General features: G+C 33.9%; 1 pseudogene; it reads right to left on the bottom strand.

The window, feature by feature from the left end:
* Positions 1 to 11,532: 11,532 nt before the first annotated feature.
* On the bottom strand, positions 11,533 to 11,788 carry LOC141499279 (short coiled-coil protein pseudogene; annotated as a pseudogene).
* Positions 11,789 to 18,543: the final 6,755 nt, after the last annotated feature.

Raw genomic sequence — 18,543 nt, 5'->3', positions numbered from 1 at the left:
TGATCCCCTCCAGGGATCCCCTCTGAAAAGGGATCCCCAAATGAAAACAACAAGGAAAATTACAGCCAAATTCCAGAATTATCAGATAAAAGAGAAAATTTTTCAAGCAGCCAGAAAGAAAAAAATATATAACAAGGAGCCAATGTAAGGATTACACAGGACCTTGCAGCATGAACATTAAAGGACTTAAAGTCCTGGAATGAAATATTACAAAAAGGAAGGGAACTTGGTATACAGTCAAGAATCCATTATCTGGCAAAACTGAGCCTACTCTTCAGGGAAAAAGATGGACATTTAATGAAATAAGAGACTTTCAACTTTTCCTGATGAAAAGACCAGAGCTTAATAGGAAATTTGGACTTAAGCAGTACACTCAAGAGACACATGAAAAGGTAAAATAAAATAAAAGGGGGAGAGGGGGATAAAAAACTGTGATCAACAGTTTCGGCAGCCAACAGAACCTGGCTATATCCTTACCTGGGAGTAAGACTTTAATAACTCTCAAGAAATGTAACTCTATTAGAGAGAATTCAATTAGCCAGAAGAGATGGACAGTCATGACTCATTCAAGAAACTGCTGTCCAATAAGGTGAAACTGGCTATATCATGAACTGGAAGAAAGACACTAATAACTCTTGAGAAATGTAACTCTATTAGAGAGAATTTATTTAGGTAGAAGGGATGGACATACATGACTAATTTGAGAAACACCTATCCAATAACATTTAACTGGCTATATCTTTACTTGGGAGAAAGACTCTGATAACTCTCAGTAACTGTAGTTCTAGCAGAGAGAATATACTTAGCCAAAAGTGATGGACAATAATGATCTTTCTGTGACTCAAATAAAATGATTTAAAAACAATACCTCCTTAAAAGGGTAACAGTAAAAAGATGTGAAGATAGAGGACACTAAATGAGGTAAATCTCATTTCATTAAATGGTATAAAGGACCTTGTGCAATAAAGGGGAAGAAGGGATGAGGTGAGAACTGCCTGAATCTTATTCTCATCACACTGGCTTAAAATTAAAATAAATATCCTCAGTTAAGTTAAGAAATGTATCTTGCCTTTAAAGTGTTAAACGGGGAAAAGGGGAGGGGGAGGAAAGGGGGAACCAACAGAAGGAAAGGAAGGGAAAAGTGGCAAAGGGAAAGGGGAAAAAAGGGTAAGGGGTTTGGAAATAGGAGGGCAAACACACTGAAGCTGGTGGTATTCAGAAACAAAATACCATGGAATATGGCTGAAGGGGGGGAAAGTGGGGGAATACAAACAGGGAAGATAACATGGAGGGCAATAAAGAGTTAATAATTACAACTTTGAATGTGAATTGGATTAACTCTTCCTTAAAATGTAAATAAATAGCAGAGTGGATTAAAAACGAGAATCCTACAATATGCTGCTTTCAAGAAACTCTTTTGAAGCAGAGAAATACATATAGAAAAAAGGTAAAAGGTTATATTTTGCTTCAGAAGAAGTGAAAAAAAGCAGGGGTAGCAATCCTTATCTCAAACAAAACAGCTGCAAAAATTGGTTTAAAAGAGATAAGGAAGGAACCTAAAAACTCCTAAAAGGTACCACAGAACATAAAGTAATTTCAGTACTAAATGTGTGTTCACCCCATAGTATAGCATCCATATTCCTAGAGGAGAAGTTAAAGGACTTACAAGAGCAAAACTCTACTAGTGGGAGACCTCAACCTCCCACTCTCAGATTTAGATAAATCGAACAATAAAATAAACAAGAAGGAAGTTAAGGAGGTAAATAGATTGTTAGAAAACCTAGACATGTTAGACTTATGGAGGTAACTGAATGGAGATAAAAAGGAATATACTTTCCTTCCTTCAGTACCTGACACTTACACAAAAATTGACAATATACTAGGGCATTAAACCCAATAATCAATTTGAGAAAGGCAGAAATAGTGAATACATCTTTCTCATATCATAATGCAATGAAAATCATATGCAATAGTGGTCTAGGGGCCTACAGAACTAAAACTAAATAACCTCATTTTAAAGAATGAGTGGATCAAACAACAAATATTAGAAAATATAAATTATTTTTAGCTTGAAAATAATAATAATGATATAAAATACCAAAACCTATGGGATACACTCAAGGAGGCTGTCAGGGGATATATTATTTCTTTAAATGCTTATATGAATAAATTAGAGAAAGAGAAAATCAATGAAAAAATATGCAACTAAAAAAATTAGAGAAAGAACAAATTAAAAAACCTTCAGTTCAATACTATATAGGAAATACTAAAAATTATAGGAGAAATGATAAAATTGAAAGCAATAAAACTATTGAACTAATAAATAAAACCAAGAGCTGGTTTTCTGAAAAGAAAAACCAATAAAATTGATAAACCTCTAGTCATTTTGATTAAATAAAAAGAAAGAAGAAAATGAAATTGCAAGTATCATAATAGAAAAAGGTGAGCTCACCACTAATGAGGAGGAAATTAAGGTACTAATTCCGTATTACTTTGCCCAACTCTTTGCCAATATATTTGATAATCTGAATGAAATGGATGAATATTTACAAAAATATAAGTTGCCCGGGTTAAATGAAGAGGAAATTAAATACCAAGATAACCCTATTTCACTAATAGAAATTCAACAAGCCATTATTGAACTCCCTAAGAAAAAAATCTCCAGGGCCAGATGGATTCACTATTGAATTCTCTCAAACATTTAAAAAACAATTGGTCCAAATTCTATATAAACTCTTCGAAAAAAAATAGGTGAAGACAGAACTCTGCCTAACACTTACCATGACACCAATATGGTGCTGTTACCTAAACCAGGAAGAGTTGAAACACAGAAAGAAAACTATAGACCTATCTCCTGATGAATATAGATGCAATAATCTTAAATAAAATCTTACCAAAATGATTACAAGTTATCACTAGGATAATACATAATGACCATATAGGATTTTTCCCAGGAATGCAAGTTTGGTTCAATATTAGGAAAACTCTCAGAATAATTAGTTATATCAACAACAAACCTATCAGATATCATAAGATTGTATCAGTAGATGCCTTAAAAGCTTTTGACAAAATACAACATTTCTACTAAAAACACTGGAGAACATAGGAATAATAGGATTGTTCATTAGAATAATAAGCAACATCTATCTGTAGCCATCAACAAACATTATATGTAATGGGAATAAGCTAGAGACATCCCCAATAAGAACTGTGGTGAAATAAGGATGCCCATTATGACCACTACTATTCAATATCGTAGTAGAAAAGTTAGCTTCAGAAATAAGAGAAGAAAAAGAAATAGAAGGAATTAGAATAGGGAATGAAAAGACAAAACTCTCATTCTTTGCAGATGACATGATGGTATACCAAGAGAATCCTAAAAAATCATGTAATAACTTCTAGAAATAATTAGCAACTATAGCAAACTTGAGGGATATAAAATAAATCCTCATCAATCCTCAACATTTCTATATATGACTAGCAAGATGCAACATAAAGAGCTTGAAAGAGAAATCCCATTCAAAGTAACCTCAGACAATAAAAAATAAATGGCAGTCTACCTGCCAAGGCAGACTCAAAAACTTTTTGGAAAAATTACAAAACACTTCGCACACAAATAAATTTATATTTAAATAACTGGGCAAATATCAACTGCTCATGGATAAGCCAAGAAATATAATTAAACTAACAATTCTACCAAAATTAAACTGCTTGATTAGTGCCCTACCAATCAAAATTCCAAAAAAAGTACTTTAGTGAGCTAGAAAAAATTACAAGTGAATTCATATTGAGAAAAAACATGAACAATCTACAAAAATTTAATGAAAAAAGTGCAAAAGAAAGTGCCTTATTCCTAGCAGATGTAAAATTATATTATAAAGGATCAACCATCAAAATTGTATGGTATTGACTAGGAAATAGAGCGGTGTAGCTGTGAAATAGACTTAAGTGAAAAAGAGACAGTAGGAAATGATTATAGTAACCTGCTGTTTAATAAAAATCAAGAAATCCAGCTATTGGAACAAAAACTCTCTTCAATAAAAACTTTGGGAAAATTGGAAGTTAGTATGGCAGAAACTAGAATTAGAACAACCCTTCAAACTCTATACCAAGATAAGATCAACATGGATACAGGATCTTACCATAAAAAAAATATTATAAGCAAGCTAAGAGATCAAGGAAAGGGAAGCAGTTTATGACCAAGGAAGAGATGGAGAATACCATTAAAAACAAACTAGACAATTTTGATTACATTAACTTAAAAAGCTTTTGAACAGACAAAGCCTTAACCAAGATCAAAAGAAACGTAGTAAATTGGGAAACAATTTTTATGACTAGCATTTCTGACAAAGGACTCATTTCTAAAATATACAGAGAATTGAGTCAAATTTTTTAAAAAAGCCATTCCCCAATTGACAAATGGTCAAAGGATATGCAAAGGCAATTTACAGATGAGGAAATCAAAGTGATCCATAGTCATTTTCATAAGGAAAAAAATTGCTCTAAATAAATAATTATTAGAGAAATGCAATTTAAAATATCTCTGAGGTACCACCTCACACCTCTCAGTTTAGCCAATATGACCAGAAAGGACAATGACCTATGTTGGAAGGGATGTAGGGAATCTGGGACAATAATACATTTTTGGGTGGAGCTGTGAACTCATCCAGCCATTCTGGAGAGCAATTTGAATTATGTCCAAAAGGCAACAAAAATGTGCATACAGTTTGATCCAGCAATTACTAAATCTATATCCTGAAGAGATTATGAAAAAGGGTAAAAACATCTCCTGTACAGAAATATTACAAGCAGCTCTGTTTGTGGTGGCAAAGAACTGGAAATTGAGTGAAAGCCCATCAATTGGGAAATGGCTTAATAAACTGTGATATGTGTATGTGATGTAACACTATTGCTCTCTTAGAAACTAGGAGGGATGGGAATTCAAGGAAGCGTGGAATGATTTGCACGAACTAATGCTGAGTGAGATGAGCAGATCCAGAAGAGCATGGTACACCCTAACAGCATCAAACTTAATGGACTTGCTCATAATAACAGGGCAACATCAGGTACAAATTTGGGATATCTGTGATGCGGAATGCCATCTGTATCCTGAGAAATAATTGTGGAGTTTGAACAAAGATCAAAGACTATTACCCTTAATTTAAAAAAAATGTTATCTTATTATCTAATTCTGCTATATCTCAAAGTTTATGTTTCTTCCTTAAGGATATGATTTCTCTCATCACATTCAACCATTCAACTTAGATTAATGCATACCATGGAAACAATGTAAAGACTAAGAAACTATCTTCTGTATGGGGGAGAGAAGCAAGTGTAGGGGGAAAATTGTAAAATTCAAAAATAAGTAAAATCTTTCATAAAAAGAATACTCAGGGGACATGTAGGCAATTCTCTTATTTTTGGAGGACCTCAAAGAAAACTTAGACAGGAAGTATGTTTAGAGTGCCTTCTTTAACTACCTTGCCAAGTCCATCAAGGCAAAACCTTGTTGAATATCATTTTTCTACTATAACTAAATAAATCTCCTAATTGTCAAATATTCTATAAGTGAAATCTTTCATTCCAGTATCAAGCATATACTACCAGGGACCTGTTATTTGTCCTGCCCAGTCAACAATTTTGCCCCTTTTCTAGGCTTCCTTATATCTTTTGTCAGAAAGCTTTACAACTTCAGTCATTACCAAATTATTCTTCCCTACTCTCCTTCTACTTTTCTTCTACTATTTTTTCTTACTCTCCTTCATTCTTGTGTCTAGTAAGTGGCCAAGTTGCATAGTTTAGATCTTCCTAACCTCTTTCATATCTAGTCCCTGATCTCCACTGAGATGATCAGCCATTAATGGAGGACCTATCTTTCCTTTGAAGTATTGTAAATTCCTCCTAATTGAATTTTCAACCTTCAGGCTGTTCATCTCAAAACCATTTTCACATAGTTACCAAATAATAAACTTAGATTGCAAGTGTGATCATGCATTCCTTAAATCCCTGTTTAATAAATTCCATTGCTCCATTTTTTTTGTCTTAAGATAAAATATGAATCCTTAAGCTTGACATTTTACATCCTGAGTTTCTGCTTTAATCTGTATTTACAGGACAATTACACATTACTTCTCTTAAGTACTCTATGCTCCAGCTAAATTGGTCTCTATATAATATTCTGTTTCATATTTCTCTGAATTTACATAAGCTATAACTCATATATGGGATAATTTTATTTTTACTTCTGTCTATTTGATCACTTGTCACTATAACCTCTCTCAAGTTCCAATTTCTATAATAGACATTTCCTAATTCCCCCAATAATTAGATATGATTCATTTTTGTATTTATTTTTTCTTCTACTTGATTATCTTTTAAAATAATATGTCATCCCTTCCCTTGGACGCTAATATAATCCAGGTTCTTTTCCCATTCTTTCTGTATTCCTAAATTCTAGTCTATCACATGTTGGTTGATTAAAGAGAAGTATTAGAAATATTTAAAAATTAAATGCTATGTAACCTGACACTTTTAGTAGATTACTAGATATTAAAACATAAGGTATAAAGTATTCAAACTGACAAAAATATAGAGATTTTGAACTGTATATTATGTAGACAAAGAAATCAAACACATCTACCCTATTATACTGTAAGCTATGTAAATATAGATTCTTTTTTTAAATCCCTTTAACTTAGCACAGGTTCTAGTACAGTGGAAGTCCTTAATTAATGCTTATTGCCTGATTAACTGCTAAAGGAAAAAAGAAATGCTTTACCCCCTTTGACCAAAGAATGGATTTAAAGTATGCATTGAAGTAAAAATTCAATTAATATCAGTGTTACATTGTTTCACAATTTAACAAAATAATTAATTTTTTAAATTATTTTCAGATGGCAGATAGGGTCCAGATAACTCAAATCAAGAAGTGACAACTTCTAAAAGACATTCATAGACCATCATTTTTATACAGTTAGAAATAATGAATATGAATATGAAAAATTGAGAGGCACATTGGAAAAACATATATGAATGCATCATGAGTAAAATATGGCATACCAAGACAACAGTATGCAAAATGACAAATTACAAGGAAAAATGACTTCTTAGAAGAATTAATGTCAAGAATTTAGAGTGTTTCTCTGAACAGGAAGAGTTTATTGCTAACTTGGAGGAAAAACTGAGCCAACACACAAATGGCAATAGTTGAGCAGAAAAAGACTGGAAAGATTTCAGAGATCTCATGTACAAAACTGCATTTGCTCATCAAGGTCAGGTCATTTGGAAACATCAAGACTGATTAGTTGAAATTGAGATGGAAATACAGAAATTGCCAAAAGAAAAATGAGAACTCTACAGGGTATGCCATCATGATAGTTCATCCATTTTTAAGAAGGCAGCATTTAATTCCATTAAAATTAAAGTACAAATGAAATTTAGAGAGATGAGTACTCTTGCCTCATTAAGAACTTAAATGAAATTTGGTTTTATTCAGATAGTGACAAATCAAAGTTCCTTTATGATACCCTGAATGCTACTTATGGATCAAAGACCTATGGTGTATCTCAACTATTTAGTGCTGATAGAGTCACACTGATTAATGATAGGGACATAATCCTTCAGAGATGGCTTGAATACTTCAGTAGTGTTCTTAACAGGCTGTCATTAATGCAGAAGCCATTGACCATTTACCTCAAATTGAAGTCAGTCCTTAACTGAAGTTCCAATTGAAGAAAAAGGTTTTTGAATTCCATTAGACTCCTGTCAAGTAACAAGGTGGTGATTCTATTCCAGCTGAGATCTACAAAGTGTGGGGTCCATTGATCATCCAAAAGTTGACCAACATTTTCCAGGCTTTATGGCATGATGTGTCTATCCCTCAAGTGTGGGAATAGTGTGCTATGATAATCAAAAGAGTCTATATCTTTTAATCATTGCTGGGAAAATTCTTGCTTATTTCCTTCTCAATAGGTTGTTCCTTCACCTCAAATATGGTAATCTCCCTGAAAGCCATTGTGGCTTCAGATAAGGGTCATGGAACAGTTGATAGGGTGTTTGCTTCACAACAAATACATGAAAAATGCCAGAAACAGAATAGAGATCTGTATACAAGTTTTCTAAATCTGATCAAGGTCTTTGATACCATCAGTTATGAGAATATTTTGTCTTAAGAAATTCATCAATATTTCATGTTAATTTCATGACAGCATGCATGTCCAGATTCTGGATAGTGGATGATGCTTTTGAGATTTCTTGGTCACCAATTGACTGAAATAAGAAAGTTCCCTTGCTCCCATGCTTGTTATTAAGATGTTTTCAGCCATGTTATCCAACACCTTCTCTGAGGATGAACATGGAACAAGGCATCGAGATCAGCTACTGCACTGATGGCAAGTTCTTCAATTGTACAAGGCACAAAGCCAAGACCAAAGTGAATGAGTGTTGGTATATGGTCTTCTGTTTGCAGATGATTGTGCCCTCAATGCAACCTGTGAAGCTGAGATGAAGCAAAGTATGGATCAATTCTCTGTTATTTATGCTAATTTTTTCTTTCAAATTAACACCAAGTGAAGACAGGTGCTCCATCAGCCAGTACTACACTAACCGTATGTAGGACCATCAATTACAGCTAATGGAGAAGTTTTAAGTATTCTCAAAAGGTAAGTTCATTTACCTTTGCAGTGTACTTTCCAGGGAGATACACATTAAAAAAGAGTTTGACACACACATTGGTAGAGCTAGCTCACTTTTGGGAGGTTTCAAAAGAAAGTTTGGGGGATAAGAGATATTAAAGTGATTATGAAATTGAAGTTCTAGAGAGCAGCTGTGCTGATGTCATTGGTATATGCCTGTGAAACTGGACAGTCTACTAATGCCATGTCAAGAAACTGAATCATTTCCATTTAAATTGACTTGGAAAGATTCTGAAAATCACCTGACAGAAGATCCCAGACACTGAGATCCTCTCTCTAGTTAAACTGCTAAGCATTTCAACACTATTATAGAGAGTGCAAGTACAATGGACTGGACACATTGTTAGAATTCCTGAAGTACACTTTCCAAAAGGACTATTTTATGTTGAACACAAACATCACAGGTGTTCACAAAGGGTCAGAAGAAGCAATATAGGAACATCCTGAAGCTATCTCTTAAGAACTTTAGAATTGATTGTACTACATGGGAGACACTGGCACAGGAGTTCCCTACATGGCATACCCTCATCAGTGAGTGTTCTGTGCTCTATGGGGAAGAAAGAATTAAAGCAGATCAAAGGAAATGTGACATTTGTAAGTTTAGAGTAATTACTCCAGGTGTTCACATGGACTATTTGGGCATGACCTATGCTAGAGCATTCAGAGTGTATATATATATATATATATATATATATATATATATATATATATATATATATATATATATATATATATTTTGGTCTTTTTCGAAAATGAATGAAAAGAACCAAGAAGCAAACAACAATATAAATGAAAAGGTAACCAAGTAGAAGCCAAGGTCTGATTAATAATAAAAAACCAATAATCAGCCCAGAAAGAAGCAACATAGTATAGTGGTTAGAGTTAGAGTTAGAGCCTTAGAGTTAACAAGAACTAGATTCAATCTCCAATTCTGACATACATTGTAGCAATATGATTCTAGTTTAACCACTCAGTGTTTATAAATTCTAATAAATATTTTACTCTGCATTGGTAGAAGGAATTTACTCCCCTGAGAGTGAAATTTGGGTTACCTATTATTTTTCCCAATGACTCCAGGTAGTTAATAATGAAACATGCCTACTTTTCAATAACAAAAAGTTGGAGTAGTATGGGGATAAAATGCTGCATACATTATCATATGCAATTTGAACAGTCACATTTTCTTTTTCAATTTTTTAAAAATTTATTTAAGGCAATGGATTGAGTGACTTGCTCAGGGTCACATAGCTAGGTAATTATTAAGTATCTGAGAATGGATTTGAACTCAGGTCCTCTTGACTTCAGGGCCAGTGCTCTATTCACTGCTCCACGTAGTTGCCCCAAAATGATATTAATAAAATTTAGATAAGTTATATTTAAATATTTGAAGGGATGTCATGTAGATGAGTTAATAAGAAAAAAACAAAAAATACCTTTTATTGAATAGAAATTAAGTATTGACAATACTTAGATCCTCATACTAAGTATAATCTGTACGGGCATTGATTTTGTTTTTAGATTTTTCAAGGCAATGGGGTTAAGTGGTTTGCCCAAGGCCACACGGCTAGGTAATTATTGTGTCTGAGGTTGGATTTGAACCCAGGTACTCCTGACTCCAAGGCCAGTGCTCTATTCACTGCGCCACCTAGCCACCCTCTGTAATTGATTTTTTTTAAATCAAAACATGCCTAAAACTCAAATGTTTAAGTTTAGAGATAATCAAAGAGAAATTTAAAAAAAAATTATAATTAACTTGCACCAAATACAAACTCTTGTCATTTTTAGCATGTAATATTGATTAACTCCAAAAACCGTTTTGTGGAAAAATTAACTTTCTGGACACTAGAATATATAGCTATGTTTAAAGAATTTACTACTCCTAACACTTTCTCCTAAAAGATATCCCCTCACTTTGACCAAAAAGTGAATGGGCAAGGACTGGTATGGAATTGAAGTTAATTTGTTTATGGTAGGTTCCTGTACTTCCTTTGGATAAGTAAACTGGAATTATTTTTGTTCTTATTATTTTGTTCTTATCATGGTTATGTATTAATTTCTCATAGTAAATAAAGGTTCCAAAGATTCTTAATGTTTTTCTTAATATCATTTGTCTATTTTCTTTACTTTGTTAGAGGAAAGTCAATAGTTCTAACTCATCAAATTATAAAATATGTCCCAGTTGGAAAAAAAAAAATTATGTGATTCATCTCAAATAGCTATGGTTTTGGTTCTTCTCCTCCATAAATAGGTTTATAGATTAAGTGACCAAATTTTAGGGGAAGTGGTGATAAGAAAAAAGATAATAATGGAAAGAGGCACAAGATAACTGGCACATTTGATAGAACTATATATGTACTTTATTGTTTTTGCAAGGCAAACGGGGTTAAGTGGCTTGCCCAAGGAGGCCCCACAGCTAGGTAATTATTAAATGTCTGAGACCGGATTTGAACCCAGGTACTCCTGACTCCAAGGCCGGTGCTTTTATCCACTACGCCACCTAGCCGCCCCAAGAATATATGTACTTTACCACAAAACAGAAAATACTTTTGTAATAAGGTAGTTATTGGCTTAACCATACAAATTAAATCCAATATTGACAAATCATCTATCCTCAAGTTTCTTAACAAACATATGCAATTCTAATATTGTCTACATTCATTTGCACATTTTTGAAGTCTAACATAAACATAAACTCACTCACAGCTCCAATTATGTTAGAGGTTTCAACTTGACTGTGCTACAAACTAACATTTTTATTTTTGTTTTTAATATATAGAAAGTCTATACAGACTGAAAATGAAAAAAAAAAACAAGCAAGTCTAGCAGCAATATCATTACTTTAACCAGGAAGTAGCTCCTTATTTTTCTTGCTTTTTGTATAAGTTATACAAAAAACACTAGATGTAATTAAAAGGTTTTCTAAATACCATCCAAGAACTTGGTTTTCTTATTTCAGTTTCAGATCCTCTTCCTTGACTCCAGAAAGAAGTTCAAGTGAATTCTACAGTTCCAACACCTTTTTTATAAATGATTTTTTTCTCTTCTGATTGCACCTGGTTCACAGTCTCAACAACTTTCAGGTCAGCATTCATCATCCTAGAATATGAACTTTCTCTTGAAAATACTATCCTGGAAGAAAATTCTTCCTGGGTATGGTGAGATGACCCTGAAGTTGTTGCTTAACAAAGGAGGAGTTTTGTCAATGGTATTGTGTTTTTATCCTTTTCTTTCCTTCTCTTCCCTTATCCTTCTATTCTTCCCTTCTCTCCTTCCATTCCCTTCCAGACAAGCCCTCTAACCCCAGAATTCCACAGATCACTCTCTGATTGCTATTACAGAGTTGATCCAGATCTGTATCAGTAATAGTACTTTCCTACCCCCTGGTCATGACAGCAATAACTAAATACTTAGCTCCATTTTGTTGTCCTTGTTTTGTCCTTTATTCTCAAAGAATACCAGCCATCAGGGAGGTGATGCCATTACAAGCACATGAATTGGTTTTGAGTGAGGGAATGCTGTGGTAAATCACCAGTCTCACTTTTTCCTTTAGGGTCATCTGGGTCTAGTGGACAGATACGAATCAGAACAACTGGTGGTGGCCCTTGATTACAAGGCAATTAGAGTTAAGTGTCCTGCAGAAGGTCACATAGCATGCAGGTGACAAGTATCTGAAGCTGGGTTTGAATCCTGGTCCTCTTGTGTCCAATATCAGGGTTCTATCCACTGTGCTACCTAGTTGTTCTAAATCTAATTTTAAAGATGAGGAGAATAAGGTCTACAGAAGATTTTCTCTCTGCAAATCCAACCAGAGTGCTTTCCAGTTTCCAGGTACAACAAGGCCATCCCCACTGCCCCATTCTAGAGACCCCAGGGTCTACTCTGGTCCCTTATGGTATACCTCAGATGTCCCACTTCATAGATTTATTCTATTTAGAAATCAGAGCAAAGGGCAGATTTTACAAAGAAACAAATTTGGGAAACATATGGTGTGTGTGTGTGTGTGTGTGTGTGTGTGTGTGTGTGTGTGTGTGTAATCCAAATGATGGCTGCTACCCAAAATTGGAGCATTCTAATAAGGAAAAGAGTGGTTGAGTCTTTACTGAATATATTGAAGTAGAAATTTTATTTTTTGAATATAGGTTGGAACAGAGCACATGGAAGGTACTTTCCAGCTTTAAAATTTTATTATTCTGCGTTATTTTCCTTTGTTTTTTTGAAGGAAAAAGAATAATTGGGTTGATAAAATGAGAAAGCATATTCAGAAATTTCAAGAGTGTAAAACAAGAAATTAGTAAAATTTATATTTAAAAGGAAAACAGAAAGATATAAATAGGCTGAAAATTCAAGTAAACATAACTTGAATACAGGAATTATCAAAGCAAAAGTACAGGAAATGAGTATTGATCATTAATTTAGTAAGATTAAGGGATAACAAGAGCATAAGTATCCAGTTTTGAATTCTGCTTCTAATGCAATAAATCATTCAGAGACTGGTTTTGAAAATATATGGCTGTGTCTATATCTATATGTAAATAAATAAAGATCTACATCTACCTAAGCATCTAGCAGGCTGTCTGTGATGAGAGGGATTGGGAAAAAGAGCCAGGGCAGTACTAGGGAGGGACTGAGTGACTTAGCATATGACAAAGGGTAATGTTCCTTCTTATGATTAAAGAGGTTATCTTCAGTTGAAAATTAAAATCAGAACTACAGATTTAAGGAATTTGAATTACCAGTTTTAAAGTATTTGTTAGCACTAAGTATTTCTTCCCTAATTTGTAGGTGCTAGTTTAGCAGGGAATCAGGCTTTGTTAGTACAAGGTAGAATGGAGAACAATTAACAGTTTTAAATATTAACTTTTTTTATCTAGTTTCATCTCTGTTTTTGCAAGTTAATGGAGTTAAATGACTTGCCCAAGGTCAAACAACTAAGTCAGTATTAAATGTCTGAGACCAAATTTAAACTTAGGTTCTTCTGACTCCAGGACCTGTGCTCTATCTACTGTGCTATCTAGTTGCCCCCCCCAAATATTAGCTATTTAACGGAGTGCCCATAAATATTTAACAGAGTATTTATTTGGTATAGGGTTTGTTAATTGAGGAGGGAATTTGTTATGTATATTTCTTGCTAATAGATGATTTATCTTATCACTTCAAGGTCAATAAAGAGAAGGGTTTTAACAATATAGAAAAGAAAGGATTGTAATATTTGTCTAGACTACAATATTTGTCTCTAATATAGAAAAAAGAAAAAAAAGATTACAATATTTCTTTCTCTTTATCCAGAGTTCCCCTGCTTCTGAACTCCTAGGTGGAAGATAACAAAAACAAACAAAGAAGAGTAAATAAATAAATAATATAATCATCTGAATCTATATATTTAACTAAATGAGAATTACAAATACCGAAACTAGATTAATAAATCCCTAAAGTCAGTGCTTCATTTGCTGCAGGTGGATCTCTTACAAAAGCATAGAGAGGTTGTATATTGCTACTGACACTAGCATTCTTTGAACTTAGTCATTTAGTTATCAAATATTCCTTAAGTACTTACTTACTTAAGTACTTGGAATTCCAGTACTAAATACTGGGGTTGCAAAGAAAAAAAAAGTCCCTATTCTCCAGGATTTCACATTCTTTTGTAGAGAAGAGGACAACATGTATGATAAATGCAGTGGAAATGAATTAAGGAAAACTGACTGCCAGGCCTACAGTCAGGAAGACTCATATAGCCTCAGACATTTAGTAGCTGCATGATTTGGGGCAAATTACTTTATCCTTTTTGACTCATTTTTCTCATCTAGAAAATGATAGCAAATAACTCTTGTTTCTTTGTCAAGATAAACTCAAAGGGGATTGAAAAGAGTCTGGATTAAAAGCAACTGAAAATTAAAACATAAGTAAAGCTGCTAACAGACACCAACTGGCTGGTGGTGGGTACTGAAATAGGTCTGAAATTTAATTCGAACTAAATCTTGAAAATAGAGATCTCAGGTGGCAAGGTTAAGGAAAGAAAGTATTCATACACTGGTAAAAGAATCAAAGTTGGGAAACTGAAGGTTGTCTGAGAACTAGCAAAAAGTTCAGTGTGCTTGAATTGTATAGTATATGAAAGGGACGTGAATACAATTAGGAAGTCAAGTATTGAAGAAGTTTAAATGTAGAAAAGAAATTATTTTTGATATTAGAGGCAAACGTGTTTTGGGCAACCATTGGAGTTTTTTAGTAGATTTGTAGTGGTTGTGATTATAGTAGTGATGGTGGCAGTGTTGGTGGTACTTTATGTCTGAGTAAATGTCTGAGACTAGATTTAAACTCAGGTTCTTCTGACTCCAGGGCCTGTGCTCTATCCACTGTGCTACCTAGTTGCCCCCCCAAATATTAGTTATTTAATGGAGTGCCCATAAATATTTAACAGATTATTTAAGTCATTAAGCAAATATGAATCTTCCCATTATATCAATCCTCAATTGATGGCAATGTCCTGGAGGGGTAAGGTTCCCATGCTTTGTGGAGTTCTTAACATAAATGATAAGGCAAAAATGTTCTGAGTTGTTATGATCTTATCTGATACTTTCAGTCATAACATAAATTTTGATAGGGAACCATCTGACTCTAGTGTACCTGACATAAATGACATCCCTGAACTAAGGGCTGATCTCTAGATGGACAAACCAGAAGTAGCCTTTTCAGATATCACCTTCTGATAGTGGGATGGTTTAAGAATCACTTTGTAAAACTCCATTTTGGGGTTCAGTTTTCTATTCATGCCCCATGGATGTCTGCATAATCAGCAAACTTAGAGAAATTTTAGTAAACATACAGGTTAATCTGATGCCATTTGTTCTTTCTTGAGATCCCCCCCCTTATTAGAATGAACAGTGGAGGTTATCATATTTAATTTAATTTTTTAATAAATTCAAATTCATGGAGATCAACACATATTTAGACTTGTGTTTTAGTGAAATTGTTTTGGCAACTGAATGGATGTTGCATTAGAGTGATTGTAGTAGGGAAAAATGCTCAGGGAGAGGGCTGGCAGGAATAGATGGGTGAAGAAATCATAAGGCTTTATGAATCAGGATGGTGAAAAGTCCTTAAATTTTCATTGACAGGTTTTCACAGGTAGTTTTAGGGAGTCAACAAGGGAAAGAAAATAAGTTTTAAGAAGGTAATAAAGATTAAACAAAGAAGAAACATTTGCCAACTGAGCTATTGAGAATATCAAAGACAGTTAAGAAGAGGGAAAAAGGGAGAAGGAGCAACCACAAAATAGGTGGCTTTGCTGGGATTGACATGAATCCAGCAACTTGAAGATAGAAAAATGAGTTTTTTCAAAGAACCCTGGGGGAGGGATCAGGTGAAGTTATGGGAAGTACTGGGAAGAGCTGGGGTGGGGGTGGTGTCATTGAGACACCAGGGAAGGACTGAGTGACTTAATACATAAGGTTGAGTTCTTGATAATGTGCTGAGGGAGTAGGTTTTAGATTAGCCTAAGAATTAACAGCAGGTGAGTTGAAAATATCAGCTCAACTAGGAGTTTGGGTCTTTGTTAACACAAGGTGGAATTTATGATGTAAAACAAGGAGGGCCTGGTCAGATAATAAGTTGGAGACACTAGTTTAGAAGAATTACAGAACATACTAGTACAGAGCCATTATCAGGAATGTTTAACAGCTTCAAAATTTTTTTAAAAATAAATTCAAAAGATTATTTTAACAGTGTCTGTTTTTTAGTAACATTCCTTGCTTATCAGGCATTTTTTGTAAGGAAAGTGTTTTAACAACAAAAAAAAAAGATAACAGTTTTATTTTAGTATAGAAAAAGGGAAAGATTATAATAGTTTTCTCTGTAGAGTATCCCTGCTTTATGAGGAATGTCTGGAACCCAGCAGAATCAGTCATAAATATCTCTTTAAAATATTCATTTTTCTCCTAGTTCATGTAATATTGAGAACTGGAATAGCTATACTGAAAGGTGGGGGGAAACATTGCTACATATTAAAACATATTCTTACATAACAATTTTTTAGATGCCTTAAATTCTCTAGAATAAAGGATGATTTTTTCCCTGTTAAAATAAGCAAATAAAAACCTGTTCATGAAAAAGCAACCCATTAATGTCTGAGTTATTTGATAACAATTTCTAAAATTTTGTATATCTGAAAGCAGAAATATTGGTGGTACCTGATTAGACTTCTGAGTATAACATTCCTTCTAAAGAGACACAGATCATGATAGGACAGGTGTGCTAAAAGAGAAGGTAGTATTTGAGTCTCCAACTTAATAGGGATTCCACTTGTCAAGAGAAGAGAAATGAGTGCTTGGGAGCAGGCAGTGCAATAGTCCGGGAAATGAATAAATCACCACTTTGCTCTTATCATTCATTGTTCTATCTATTTCTAATTTTTCAAATCAAATATCCCTTCATAAAGCCCAATTGTTTTCATTTAGTTAAATGGAATCCAGAAGGTAATCAATGACAGTTAGCAGTGAAGGGAAAACATACCAGAATGGTAGCTAGATTCCTTTCCTCCTCAAATCTTGCTCTATAATTACTATATGCATATTTATCTGTTCCCTTCTCACCTCCCCGATTACTCACTCTTAACAACTTCAGAGTTGCAACTATTTTGCTGTTTTCTTTGTATTTCTATCATACTGTTCTTGGTCCAAAAGAGAAATTTAACTATTTAACCAGAATTTTGTGTTGAAAATTATCTTTACTCAGGACCCCATTTTTCCCATCCCTGCTTATCAATGTTTGGAGAGGGTCTGCTAGGGAAGCACACCAGGTCCTGCTGTACCTTCAGATTGTCACATTCTTTATACCTTGGGGAGGAACTGAGAAACTGGAATTCATTATCTTTTACTGAGGTAGATCTATCTGAATTGTGTTATAGTTGCTTCTAATAGCTGTCTAATCTTGAAACCATTGCAGATTATTCAGTAATCTGCCTGTTTACCTACTGCAACTTTGACATACTTATAATAAAATCTTTTTTCATTCACTTTATCCTGACTTTTGCATAGTTAATTGGAGAGAAAGCCCAAGTGAAAAATTTTCCTATCAAACTTGAATTGAATTAAATTAATGATTCATTGAATATGTCTAAAATTCAATGCCTAGTATTTGAAATATCAATTAGCATATCCTGATTTACTCTTACATGTTCTATTTGTATATTACAATGAGCAATAAAATTCAACAAATTTTGAAAATGCATAAAATGTTCATATGATTGCCAGAATTAAAAATCTGATCATTTGAACTTCTGTTATAGAATAATTTCTATGTAATCCATAATAAGAACTAAACATAGTACATTAGAGTACAACACACACGAATATGGCTGTTAGGTCCACTTAGCAAACATATAAATGTTGACATCAAATCTTTTTTTCCATTTTAAAAAAAGAAATGAATGTTATAAGGAAATACCAGAAGAGTTCAAGTTTATGATACTCAAATAAAAGAGATTTTTTTTACCCATTGTATTTCTTTACTGACCATAGGGACTTGAAAAATAAAATGCAAGAAAACAGTGAGAACTAAGTAAGGTAGAGAATTGTGAATATAGCAGAATCAAAATCTTTTAAATGGGAGGAGGTTACAGCTCTTGAGATTCTGCCTTCCTTGGACCCTGTTGATTGTATCCACTTCCCCCTTGACCCTGCTGTTTGTGTCCCATTTTCCCCTTCACCTACCCTTGTCCATAGACACTGGCAGCAGGAAATTATATGTTGAAAGGACATGAAGGACCTGGTTTGACACTGGGGGTTACCTGGCTCCAAAGTGTAAGGCCACAATCCAAGTACCACCCTCTGCCCAGTCTACAATGGAGGGGTAT

This window comes from Macrotis lagotis, chromosome X, assembly GCF_037893015.1.
Source record: "Macrotis lagotis isolate mMagLag1 chromosome X, bilby.v1.9.chrom.fasta, whole genome shotgun sequence".
Lineage (NCBI taxonomy): Eukaryota > Metazoa > Chordata > Mammalia > Peramelemorphia > Peramelidae > Macrotis > Macrotis lagotis.
Note: the sequence above shows the minus strand (reverse complement) of the source record. Positions and strands in the feature narration are given on the sequence as shown.